The sequence below is a fragment of the Rattus norvegicus genome, chromosome 15 (assembly GCF_021556685.1).
Source record: "Rattus norvegicus strain SHRSP/BbbUtx chromosome 15, alternate assembly SHRSP_T2T, whole genome shotgun sequence".
NCBI lineage: Eukaryota > Metazoa > Chordata > Mammalia > Rodentia > Muridae > Rattus > Rattus norvegicus.
In genome coordinates, this window is record NC_141548.1 from 72,610,536 (window position 1) to 72,624,325 (window position 13,790).

At 36.7% G+C, this 13,790-nt stretch overlaps 1 long non-coding RNA gene across 1 annotated transcript; it reads right to left on the reverse strand.

Annotated features, from left to right (window-relative positions):
• Nucleotides 1-487: 487 nt before the first annotated feature.
• On the reverse strand, nucleotides 488-12,853 carry LOC102546653 (uncharacterized). The gene is made up of 3 exons (XR_015639140.1): nucleotides 12,741-12,853; nucleotides 10,159-10,512; nucleotides 488-799 (listed from the first exon to the last, which is right to left on the reverse strand). It is a non-coding gene; the product is annotated as an uncharacterized LOC102546653 (long non-coding RNA).
• Between the last annotated feature and the right edge of the window lie 937 nt (nucleotides 12,854-13,790).

A 13,790-nucleotide genomic window follows, 5' to 3' on the forward strand; every position in this document is an offset into this window, starting at 1 on the left:
TTGAATAAGGAATCAATATGGAAAATAATCTATGGCTAGCAGGCCAGTCATATTTCTTTCTGGTCTCTTCTTCAGTTCTCCTCTCAAGGTTCCTTTTTTTGGTTTATGCCTTAATTTCTCTCAACGTACACTCTAGGCAAAGAAATCCTTTCCCTCCCCAAAGTTTGTATAATGCTTTATCTTAGCAATAGATAAACAGGCTAGAATAGAAATTGATTCCAAAGAAGGATATCTCTGTGATGGCTATATTATCTGAGGGAGAATTGTGGGTAGGCTTGATATCTTGGGATTGAACAAATCTTGAATGTTCAGAGTTTAGTGAGTTATTCTCTTGGAGTTTGGAAGAGTGTAGATGATGCATGCCTACCATGTGAAATTTAAGAAGGAAGTTAGCAAGGCCCTCAAAGAATTCATCGGGCCCACACCTATAATATTTGCTATTTTCTAGTAAGTTGGCCTTAAAAATCAGCTATTATATGCAAAACACCAGCACCTCTAAAGTGAATCCTTCATTTCACTGGAACAGGCATTCTCAGTTAGTGGTGGCTAATGAAAGACAAGCACAGTTGAAACTTTTTTTTTCCAGAAGCGTTTCCTTGGAATTATCAGTAGTAAGTTGAGTTCCAAAGTGCCCATATGTATGGGGTAGGGGTGAGTTGAGAGTGTGGAAATTGTAATCATTAGCTGGCAGCAGAACTTGACAAACCATGTGCAAGTCTCTCACTTGGTACTGGGTTTTAAAGGCATGAAGAGGTCATGGAAAGAAGTTGAGGCTTGGAACCAAATGACATTTTAGAATCTGTGAAGAGAAAACGTGACATGATTAACCAGTACAGCATCAATTGCTTTGGAGATTTCAGTATGTAGGAAATTCCAGGAGCTTAGACAGAGCACAGGAAGAGTAGGAGTTATAAAGCGGAGCCATCTTGAGACAGTGGATGTGTGTAACACAGAACTTGAAAAGCCAAGGTGGCTAAACTCTTTTGACCACAGAAGTACTGTGAATGATTTCAAGATGCCATATACTGAGCAATTTATACTGTTGCAGTTTGGTTTGTTTGGATTTGTTTGTAATTGTGCCCATTTTACTCTCTTTTAAATTAAAGAGGTATGCACCCTTTTAACGGTTGAATGTTAATAAACTCCTTTCCACCGCTAATTTGTTTTGGTCAATGTTTTATGTCGGCAACAAGGAAGTAAACTAAATTCTACTTGTCTAATTAATTATGAAATAAAATATGACTTTTATTCATTATGTTCATTCATTTCTGAAATTTGTAGGTAAAATGCTTCATAGAATACTTACTAATTAAATGACAAGTGAGTATTGCATTAGAATTATTTTGTTATTGGGGTGGTTTTTGAAGGACAAATGAATTAAAAAATAAACACTTACATTTACATACATATTTAAGCAGAAATTATACTTAATGAAATTTATTTTATACCTATAGATACAGGTGACCAAAAATTAAAATCATGTTCTGTTATTCAAGGTGGAAAAATGAGGCATTTTCATGATAAATAAAATATTAATAGGGATGCCCTCTCTGGCCACAGTGGGAGAGGATGACTTTTATCTGGCAGAAACCATGCTCCAGGGCAGGGGGATACCGAAAAAGACTCCACCATCACAGAGAAGAAGGAGATGTTGTAGGAACTCAGTGAGGGGAAAATAGGAGGGGGCAGCACTTGGAATGTAAATAAGTAAATAAAATGTAAATCAATAATACTGATCAGTTGGTAAAACTATACACATCATAGATAAATGAAAGAATTACATAAAAATATAGTACAATATAATTTGTGCAAAACTAAACACATTTGAATAACTCTAATTTTTATATAGTTTTGTTGATATACTTATCAAGTATATTTGGAAAGATATGCATCAAAATAGTTGTCCTATTCTTTGCATAAATTACTAAAGTTTCCTCGTGTTTGAAAAATGTTACTCTCTTAAATATATTTTAAGTTTGATGTTTTTAAATTTCAACATATTATGTAGCAAATGCTGTTCCTCTTAAAATTTAACCAAAATAATTATAGATATAAAGACAATAAAGCAATAAGATAGGAACAAAGACAATTAAACTGATATTTCCTTGTAAATTATTGTATGAGTACCTGGTACTTTCTAATGAGTAAACTTTTTCATCTGTATTATCTAGTGTGGTTCATATCTTAATTCTAAACTTACGCAGCACATATTTTTATTCTATATTCTAAAGAGGTTCCTCTTTTATTACATAATTCATTTACTGGGTTGGAATATTTATATGGGAGCTAAGAAGTCGGACAGACTGTAGATTAATTTTTTGATTTGAGAAACTACTTTGTACATATGAATAATTTTCTTTCAACTGAAACTTGTCTAAAACTAAACATAATTGGTTAGACTGAGACCAAATAGTTATTATTTACATGACAATAGTCTTTTACATTTCCAAGAAGTAGGAATGGAATCAATTGACCAATAACATACAAAGAGTTATAAAAGAATTTGAAAGCATTATTTTATTAATATAATTTTCTCATTTATAAAATAGTTTAAATGCATGTAGGAAACAACAGAAGAAACGTATGACTTCTGCATAATGCAAGGATAGTAGTTCTTAATGAAGGAGTAACTAAAGTATAGTATTTAAAAAATTGGGCATAGTACTACCTGAGGACCCAGCTATACCACTCTTGGGCATATACTCAAATGATGCTCTAACATATAACAAGGATGCATGCTCCACTATGTTCATAGCAGCCTTATTTATAATAGCAAGAAGCTAGAAAGAACCAAGATGTTCTTCAACAGAGGGATGGATACAGAATATGTGGTATATTTATACAAAGGAGTACTGCTCAGGTATTAAAAAAATGACTTCGGCTGCCGCCGCGGAGAGCTCATAAGCAACACCCCACGAGCAAACTTGAGCCTCGGGACCACAAGTAAGACCAACTTTTCTGCTGCAAACAACCTGTCTGGTGAACTCAAGACACAGGCCCACAGGAATAGCTGAAGACCTGTAGAGAGGAAAAACTACACGCCCGAAAGCAGAACACTCTGTCCCCATAACTGGCTGAAAGAAAACAGGAAAACAGGTCTACAGCACTCCTGACACACAGGCTTATAGGACAGTCTAGCCACTGTCAGAAATAGTAGAACAAAGTAACACTAGAGATAATCTGATGGCGAGAGGCAAGCGCAGGAACCCAAGCAACAGAAACCAAGACTACATGGCATCATTGGAGCCCAATTGTCCCACCAAAGCAAACACGGAATATCCAAACACACCAGAAAAGCAAGAGCTAGTTTCAAAATCATATTTGATCATGATGCTGGAGGACTTCAAGAAAGACGTGAAGAACTCCCTTAGAGAACAAATAGAAGCCTACAGAGAGGAATCGCAAAAATCCCTAAAAGAATTCCAGGAAAACATAAATAAACAAGTAGAAGCCCACAGAGAGGAGTCACAAAAATCCCTGAAAGAATTCCAGGAAAACACAATCAAACAGTTGAAGGGATTAAAAATGGAAATAGAAGCAATCAAGAAAGAATACATGGAAACAACCCTGGATATAGAAAACCAAAAGAGGAGACAAGGAGCTGTAGATACAAGCTTCACCAACAGAATACAAGAGATGGAAGAGAGAATCTCAGGAGAAGGGGCTGGGGATTTAGCTCAGTGGTAGAGCGCTTACCTAGGAAGCGCAAGGCCCTGGGTTCGGTCCCCAGCTCCGGAAAAAAAAAAAAAAAAGAGAATCTCAGGAGAAGATGATTACATAGAAATCATCGATTCAACTGTCAAAGATAATGTAAAGCAGAAAAAAAAGCTACTGGTCCAAAACATACATGAAATCCAGGACTCAATGAGAAGAGCAAACCTAAGGATAATAGGTATAGAAGAGAGTGAAAACTCCCAGCTCAAAGGACCAGTAAATATCTTCAACAAAATCATAGAAGAAAACTTCCCTAACCTAAAGAAAGAGATACCCATAAGCATACAAGAAGCCTACAAAACTCCAAATAGATTGGACTAGAAAAGAAACTTCTCCTGTCACATGATAGTCAAAACACCAAATGCACAAAATAAAGAAAGAATATTAAAAGCAGTAAGGGAAAAAGGTCAAGTAACATATAAAGGCAGACCTATCAGAATCACACCAGACTTTTCGCCAGAAACTATGAAAGCCAGAAGATCCTGGACAGATGTCATAGAGACCCTAAGAGAACACATATGCCAGCCCAGGTTACTGTATCCTGCAAAACTCTCAATTAACATAGATGGAGAAACCAAGATATTCCATGACAAAACTAAATTTACACAATGTCTTTCTACAAATCCAGCACTACAAAGGATAAAAAATGGTAAAGCCCAACATAAGGAGGCAAGCTATACCCTAGAAGAAGCAAGAAACTAATCGTCTTGGCAACAAAACAAAGAGAAGAAAAGCACACAAACATAACCTCATATCAAAATATGAATATAACAGGAAGCAATAATCACTATTCCTTAATATCTCTCAACATAAATGGCCTCAACTCCCCAATAAAAAGACATAGATTAACAAACTGGATATACAACGAGGACCCTGCATTCTGCTGCCTACAGGAAACACACTTCAGAGACAAAGACAGACACTACCTCAGAGTGAAAGGCTGGAAAACACTTTCCAAGCAAATGGTCAGAAGAAGCAAGCTGGAGTAGCCATTCTAATATCAAATAAAATCAATTTTCAACTAAGAGTCATCAAAAAAGATAAGGAAGGACACTTCATATTCATCAAAGGAAAAATCCACCAAGATGAACTCTCAATCCTAAATATCTTTGCCCCAAATACAAGGGCACCTCCATAAGTAAAAGAAACCTTACTAAAGCTCAAAACACACATTGCACCTCACACAATAATAGAAGGAGATTTCAACACCCCACTCTCATCAATGGACAGATCATGGAAACAGAAATTAAACAGAGACGTAGAGAGACTAAGAGAAGTCGTGAGCAAAATGGACTTAACAGATATTTATAAAACATTTTATCCTAAAGCAAAAGGATATACCTTCTTCTCAGCTCCTCATGGTACTTTCTCCAAAATTGACCATATAATTGGTCAAAAAACGGGCCTCAACAGGTACAGAAAGATAGAAATAATCCCATGCGTGCTACCAGACCACCACGGCCTAAAGCTGGTCTTCAATAACAATAAGGGAAAAATGACCACATATACATGGAAATTAAACAATGCTCTACTCAATGATAACCTGGTCAAGGAAGAAATAAAGAAAGAAATTAAAGACTTTTTAGAATTTAATGAAAATGAAGGTACAACATACCCAAACTTATGGGACACAATGAAAGCTGTGCTAAGAGGAAAACTCATAGCTTTGAGTGCCTGCAGAAAGAAACAGGAAAGAGCATATGTCACCAGTTTGATAGCACACCTAAAAGCTCTAGAACAAAAAGAAGCAAATACACCCAGGAGGAGTAGAAGGCAGGAAATAATCAAACTCAGAGCTGAAAACAGCCAAATAGAAACAAAAAGGACCACAGAAAGAATCAACAGAACCAAAAGTTGGTTCTTTGAGAAAAACAAGATAGATAAACCCTTAGCCAGACTAACGAGAGAACACAGAGAGTGTGTCAAATTAACAAAATCAGAAATGAAAAGGGAGACATAACTACAGATTCAGAGGAAATCCAAAATATCATAAGATCTTACTATAAAAGTCTATATTCAACAAAACTTGAAAATCTGCAGGAAATGGACATTTCCTAGACAGATACCAGGTACTGAAGTTAAATCAGGAACAGAAAAACCAGTTAAACAACCCCAAAACTCCTAAGGAAATAGAAGCAGTCATTAAAGGTCTCCCAACCAAAAAGAGCCCACGTCCAGACGGGTTTAGTGCAGAATTCTATCAAACGTCATAGAAGACCTCATACCAATATTATCCAAACTATTCCACAAAATTGAAACAGATGGATCACTACCGAATACTTTCTACGAAGCCACAATTACTCTTATACCTAAACCACACAAAGACACAACAAAGAAAGAGAACTTCAGACCAATTTCCCTTATGAATATCGACGCAAAAATACTCAATAAAATTCTGGCAAACCGAATGCAAGAGCACATCAAAACAATCATCCACCATTATCAAGTCGGCTTCATCCCAGGCATGCAGGGATTGTTTAATATACGGAAAACCATCAATGTGATCCATTATATAAACAAACTGAAAGAACAAAACCACATGATCATTTCATTAGATGCTAAGAAAGCATTTGACAAAATTCAACACCCCTTCATGATAAAAGTCCTGGAAAGAATAGGAATTCAAGGCCCATACCTAAACATAGTAAAAGCCATATACAGCAAACCAGTTGCTAACATTAAACCAAATGGAGAGAAACTTGAAGCAATCCCACTAAAATCAGGGACGAGACAAGGCTGCCCACTCTCTCCCTACTTATTCAATATAGTTTTGAAGTTCTAGCCAGAGCAATCAGACAATAAAAGGAGGTCAAGTTGATACAGGTCGGAAAAGAAGAAGTCAAAATATCACTATTTGCAGATGATATGATAGTATATTTAGTGATCCCAAAAGTTCCACCAGAGAACTACCAAAGCTGATAAACATCACCTCAGCAAAGTGGCTGGGTATAATATTAACTCAAATAAATCAGTAGCCTTCCTCTACACAAAAGAGAAACAAGCCGAGAAAGTAATTAGGGAAACAACACCCTTCGTAATAGACCCAAATAATATAAAGTACCTCAGTGTGACTTTAACCAAGCAAGTAAAAGATCTGTAAAATAAGAACTTCAAGACTCTGAAGAAAGAAATTGAAGAAGACCTCAGAAGATGGAAAGATCTCCCATGCTCATGGATTGGCAGGATTAATATAGTAAAACTGGCCATTTTACCAAAAGCGATCTACAGATTCAATGCAATCCCCATCAAAATACCAATCCAATTCTTCAAAGAGTTAGACAGAACAATTTGCAAATTCATCTGGAATAACAAAAAACCTAGGATAGCTAAAACTATCCTCAACAATAAAAGGACTTCAGGGGGAATCACTATCCCTCAACATAAGCAGTATTACAGAGCAATAGTGGTAAAAACTGCATGATATTGGTACAGAGACAGACAGATAGACCAGTGGAACAGAATTGAAGACCCAGATGTGAACCCACACACTTATGGGCACTTGATTTTTGACAAAGGATCCAAAACCATCCAATGGAAAAGAGATAGCATTTTCAGGAAATGGTGCTGGTTCAACTGGAGGTCAACATGTAGAAGAATGTAGATCGATCCATGCTTGTCACCCTGTACAAATCTTAAGTCCAAGTGGATCAAGGACCTCCACTTCAAAGCAAATACACTCAAACTAATAGAAGAAAAACTAGGGAAGCATCTGGAACACATGGGCACTGGAAAAAAAATTCCTGAACAAAACACCAATGGCTTATGCTCTAAGATCAAGAATCGACAAATGGGATCTCATAAAACTGCAAATTTCTGTAAGGCAAAGGACACTGTGGTTAGGACAAAACGGCAACCAACAGATTGGGAAAAGATCTTTACCAATCCTACAACAGATAGAGGCCTTATATCCAAAATATACAAAGAACTCAAGAAGTTAGAATGCAGGGAGACAAATAACCCTATTAAAAAATGGGGTTGAGAGCTAAACAAAGAATTCACAGCTGAGGAATGCCGAATGGCTGAGAAACACCTAAAGAAATGTTCAGCATCTTTAGTCATAAGGGAAATGCAAATCAAAACAACCCTGAGATTTCACCTCACACCAGTGAGGATGGCTAAGATCAAAATCTCAGGTGACAGCAGATGCTGTCGAGGATGTGGAGAAAGAGGAACACTCCTCCATTTTTGGTGGGATTGCAGACTGGTACAACCATTGTGGAAATCAGTCTGGAGGTTCCTCAGAAAACTGGACATTGAACTGCCTGAGGATCCAGCTATACCTCTCTTGGGCATATACCCAAAAGTTGCCCCAACATACAAAAAAGTCACGTGCTCCACTATGTTCATAGCAGCCTTATTTATAATAGCCAGAAGCTGGAAAGAGCCCAGATGCCTTTCAAAAGAGGAATGGATACAGAAAATGTGGTACATCTACACAATGGAATATTACTCATCTATCAAAAACAATGACTTTATGAAATTCGTAGGCAAATGGTTGGAACTGGAAAATATCATCCTGAGTGAGGTCACCCAATCACAGAAAAACACACATGGTATGTACTCCTTGATAAGTGGCTATTAGCCCAAATCCTTGAATTACCCCAGATGCATAGAACACATGAAACTCAAGACGGATGATCAAAATGTGAATGCTTCACTCCTTCTTTAAAAGGGGAACAAGAATACCCTTGGCAGGGAATAGAGAGGCAAAGATTAAAACAGACACAGAAGGAACACCCATTCAGAGCCTGCTCCAAATGTGGCCCATACATATACAGCCATCCAATTAGACAAGATGGATGAAGCAAAGAAGTGCAGGCGGACAGGAGCCAGATGTAGATCTCTCCTGAGAGACACAGCCAGAATACAGCAAATACAGAGGCGAATGCAAGCAGCAAACCACTGAACTGAGTATAGGACCCCATTGAAGGAATCAGAGAAAGAACTGGAAGAGCTCGAAGGGGCTGGAGACCCCTTATGAACAACAATGCCAAGCAACCAGAGCTTCCAGGGACTAAGCCACTACCTAAAGACTATACATGGACTGACCCTGGACTCTGACCTCTTAGGCAGCAATGAATATCCTAGTAAGAGCACCAGTGGAAGGGGAAGCCATGGGTCCTGCTAAGACTGAACCCCCCAGTGAAATAGATTTTTGGGGGGAGGGCGGCAATTGGGGGAGGATGGGGAGGGGAACACCCATAAAGAAGGAGATGGGGAGGGATTAGGGGGATGTTTGCCCGGAAACCGGGAAAGGGAATAACACTCGAAATGTAAATAAGCAATACTCAAGTTAATAAAAAAAATGACTTCTTTAAATTCTTAGGCAAATGGATGAAACTAGAAAATATCATCCTGAATGAGGTAACCCAGTTACAAAAGAACACACATGGCATGTACTCACTGATAACTTGATATTAGCTCAAAACCTAGGAACACCCAAGATACAATTCACAGACCACATGAAACACAAGAAGGAAGACCAAAGTGTGGATACATTAGTCCTTAGAAGGAGGAACAAAATACTCACAAAAGGAAATACTGAAACAAATTTTGGAGCAGAGACCGAAGGAAAGGCCATTGAGATACTACCCTACCTGGGATTCCATCCCATACTCAGTCATCAAACCCTGACACTATTGAGGATTCCAAGAAGTGCATACTGACAGGAGCCTGATATAGACTCCTGAGAGGCTCTGCCAGAGCCTGACAAATACAGAAGTGGATGCTCACAACCAAGCATTGCACTGAGCATAGGGATCCCAATGGAGAAATTAGGCAGAGGACTGAAGGAGCTGAAGGGGCATGCAACCCCATAGGAAGAACAACAATATCAACCAACCATACTACTGAGAGTAGAGGTCCCAGTGACTAAACCACTAAACAAAGAGTATACATGGAGGGACCCATGGCTCCAGCTACATATGGAAAAGAGGGCGGCCTTGTCAGACATCAATGGGAGGAGAGGCCCTTCCTCTTGTGAAGGCTTGATGCCCCAGTGTAGGGGAATGCCAGGGCAGGGAGATGGAAGTGGGTGGGTGGGAAAGGGAGCACCCTCATAGAAGCAGGGTGAGGGGGGTGGTATAGGGTGTTTCTGGAGGGGAAAGTGGTAATATTTGAAATGTAATTAAAAATGTTAAATATCCAATAAAAATAACTGGCACTAAAAACCTAAAGAAAAAATACGAGGGCGGAGGAGAGAGAGAGAGAGAAAGAGAGAGAGAGAGAGAGAGAGAGAGAGAGAGAGAGAGAGAGAGAGAGAGAAAAGAAAAGCAACAATTGTAATACTACATTTTTCCCTATTTAAAAGAGAAGAAAACATTTGTTTGCAGTCATTTCTTCATTATAAATTCAAGAAAATGAGCACACACACACAAGACACACAGACACACAGACACACACACGCACACGCACACGCACATGGACACTCACACGCACACGCACCGTTTCTCTTGCTTTACAGTCCTGTTGCCAGATTCAGAGATTCGGAGAGAATCTGAATACCTCACACACTTGGATATAGCAATTTCTGCTCCACTGAAAATATCCTTTGCTATCATCTTTAGGTAGTTTACATGATTTAGGAGGAAGTTGCAAACATTTCCTTGGGATATGACGCCATGATTTACTTCAGACCTATGCCAGGAAAGTAGCAGCATAGTGGAGATAAAATTAAATGGATGCTGGCAGGATAAATAGGAAGCCAGAAATAAGATGTGGATTCAGTTTTGTATTTTCACATTGAAAGCATGATGAGATCCTCATTCCCGACTCCATTCTTGTTTTGTGCTTCGTATCCTTCAAAGTCATAAGAAAAATAACAATTGAGTGTTACTCCTATTGCTATACCTAGGTAAATAAAATTTCAGTAACTTATAGTTATCTACTAAATATTAACCAGGTTTTGTCAATGCACTTCCAATTAATCAGTTACGCAAAAATCATATTGTAAAATTAATTGAACATAAATTCTGAACAATCTCATTGAAAATGAAATCAGTCATGTCAACCTGCTTCAACAGTTGTATTCTTTGTTTGAAAGATTAAAAAAATAATATTTAACTTGATTCAGAGATAAGACAATGAAAGATGATAAGAGGAATTTCAAAATAAATTATTTTATTTTAAAGAGTTGGCTGCAGAAATCACCTAGCTTGGCATTATGATTTTCTAAAATGATCAAATATAATTCATGCTACCTGTGGCACTTTGATTAAATTATTTATCAGGTGAGGTCTATTGCTGTTTATGAAACTAAAACAAGTCTGTGTATTCAGAAAATAGAGTTCAGTTTTTTCTTCATTTTTTCTAAATATGACCTGAAATGCAAATTTATTGGATAGCATTAATTAAGCAGAGAGAGTAAATGAAGTATGCTAATATGCAATGATTCTAAACTACCACAGGGTGGTGGAAGATTCACTTTCCACAACATTTATCTAATTGGCAGAATTAACTGCTTTGCTACGCTTCTACTGCTTTCAAATCCCTTTTCAAAAATTCTATTATTGTCTGCTCATTAAGTGTGAAGAAATCACAGAGGAAAAATCACAGTTTAACATAAACTTTACTTCAACAAAAGTCACATTGAAATAAATGACAATATTCATATAGTATATGTATATATATTGACTTATTTGAAACTTTTATTCATAAAAAGGTTATTTATCTTTAATGATAAATGAAAAGAAGACTCACAGAGTACATGAAATTATTGCATTTTGGGATGTCATATAAATTACAGTAATTGATATGTGTTTAAATTGCTTAAGGTTTGAATTAGAAAATATGAAGTTGATTTACAAAGTTATAATCCAACCACTATGTATTTTATTTTGGCAACAAGAAGATTTAAAAATATATGCTTAACATGAATGATTCGTCTCAATACTTACCTTTTGAAAATAGTTCATAATTTCATTATGCATACTTCTTTCAGAAATACCTTAATAGTTCCTTTTGCACTATTATTGTACACCAGTTGTAACAATATGTATCTATGGAATTTAGAAAAATCATTACCTTAAAATAGTTGATTAAAATATACTTTATTTTTTTGGATGAGAGCATATGGACCCTAGGGAATTATTAGCTGATTGCTTTTTCTCCTAATGTTGGTGATATTTTGAGAGTTTTTAAACTGTATGAAGTGGGGCAAGGTTAGAAGAAGTCATGTACTGGAGAGAGGTCACTGACGATAACTTCTCTGTGCACACTTATACTTTGCTCTCTGATTCCTGGCCTCCTATGAAGTCAAATGTGCTATCTTTCTGTCTATCTCTCTTGACATGATATACCTACATAGCACTGTGGAAATTTGAGCAAATATAAATTGTTTCCTTATTTTGTGATATATAAATATATGTTTATACTTTGAACTTCTGTCTTATAGCTTATATTTATATAAACACAGATATACCTGTTTAAAAATATGGAGACAATGTTCTAATCTACCTTTGTGCTTAATGTTAAATCTGTGTTATTGGTGAAATATAGATATCATTGTATAGCTGAATATGAATCCAGTAGTGTTGATATAGCTCCTTATACTGTGATGATAGCAATGTCTGGATCAGATAAAATATAAACAGTGGTGATTGAAACATGACGCTATGCCTGACTAAATGTTTTAAGTGAAAAGAAGATTTAGTCACTTGGTGGGTTATACCTATTTATCCTAATCAAGATGATCAATTATTCCTACACATTTGTTAATATTAATTTAAACATATCTTTGAAATTTTCAATTCATTTTATGAAAAATTTATTTTTAAATATCATCTATGAGTATGGATTATTTTCTGTTAATATTTTCATATATTTGTTCATTTCCAGTGATGCAAATATTGCTTAACAATTAAAAAATTAAATTAATTAAAACAGGGATTTTTAGTTTCATTAAAATCATTAGTAATTTTTGAATGTATGTTTTATTTTACACTACTTGATTGTGTGTGTGTGTGTGTGTGTGTGTGTGTGTGTGTGTGTAGGTGCTTGTATAATTTTTAAATGTGCTACATATGTACAGGTGCTCAAGAAGACAAGAAGGGCCATGCCAGAAACTGTAGCTACTGTTCATTGTGAAAGCCTGCTTAGAATGCTAAGCCACCTCTTCAGCCACTTCAGTTTTGGTATCTTCCTGCTCTAAACAAGTTAGATGACATCACAAAGGTAAAGAAAGTTAGAACCCAATAAATTCTTATTCTAGAAAAAGAAAAAATAAGATCCTTGTTTGATCTTAAGAAATGAGATCTAACTGGCTGTCTGTATGTAGAAAAATGAAAATAGAGTCATATTTGTCACCAGGCACAAAGCTCAAATCCAAATGAATCAAGGACTTCAACAGAAAACCAGATACACTGAGTCTAATAGAGGAGAAAGTGAGAAACAGGCCTGATCTCATTAATACAAGGGGAAGTTTGCTAAACAGAACTCCAGTGGCTCATGTGCTAAGATCAAGAATTGATTAATGGGACTTCATGAAACTGGGAAGCTTCTATAAGGTCAAGGACATAGTCATACAACAAATTAGCATTCTACAGATTGGGGAAAAAATCTTCCTAACCCTACATGTGATAGAGGGCTAATATCCAACATGTATAAAGAACTTTAGAAGCAAATCACCAAAAAATAACAAACAACTCAATCAAAAATGGGGTATAGAATTAAATTGAGAATTCACAACAGAGGAATCTTGAATGGCTGAAGAGCATGTAAAGAAATGTTCAAAGTTCTTAGTGATCAGAGAAATGCAAATCAAAATGACCCTGAGACACCAATCAGAATGGCTAAGATTAAAACCTCAGGAGACCACAGATGCAGGCGAAGATGGGGAGAAAGAGGAACACTCCTCCAATGTTGGTGGGATTTCAAGCTTGTACAACCACTCTGGAAATCAATTTGGAGGTTTCTCACAAAATTGGAAATAAATCTACCTAAAGACTCAGAAATACCACTCTTGGGAACGTACCCCAAAGATACCACACCATGCCACAGGGACACATGTTCCACTCTGTTCATAGCGGCCTTATTTGTGATAACCAGAACCTGGAAACGACCCAGATGTCCCACAACAG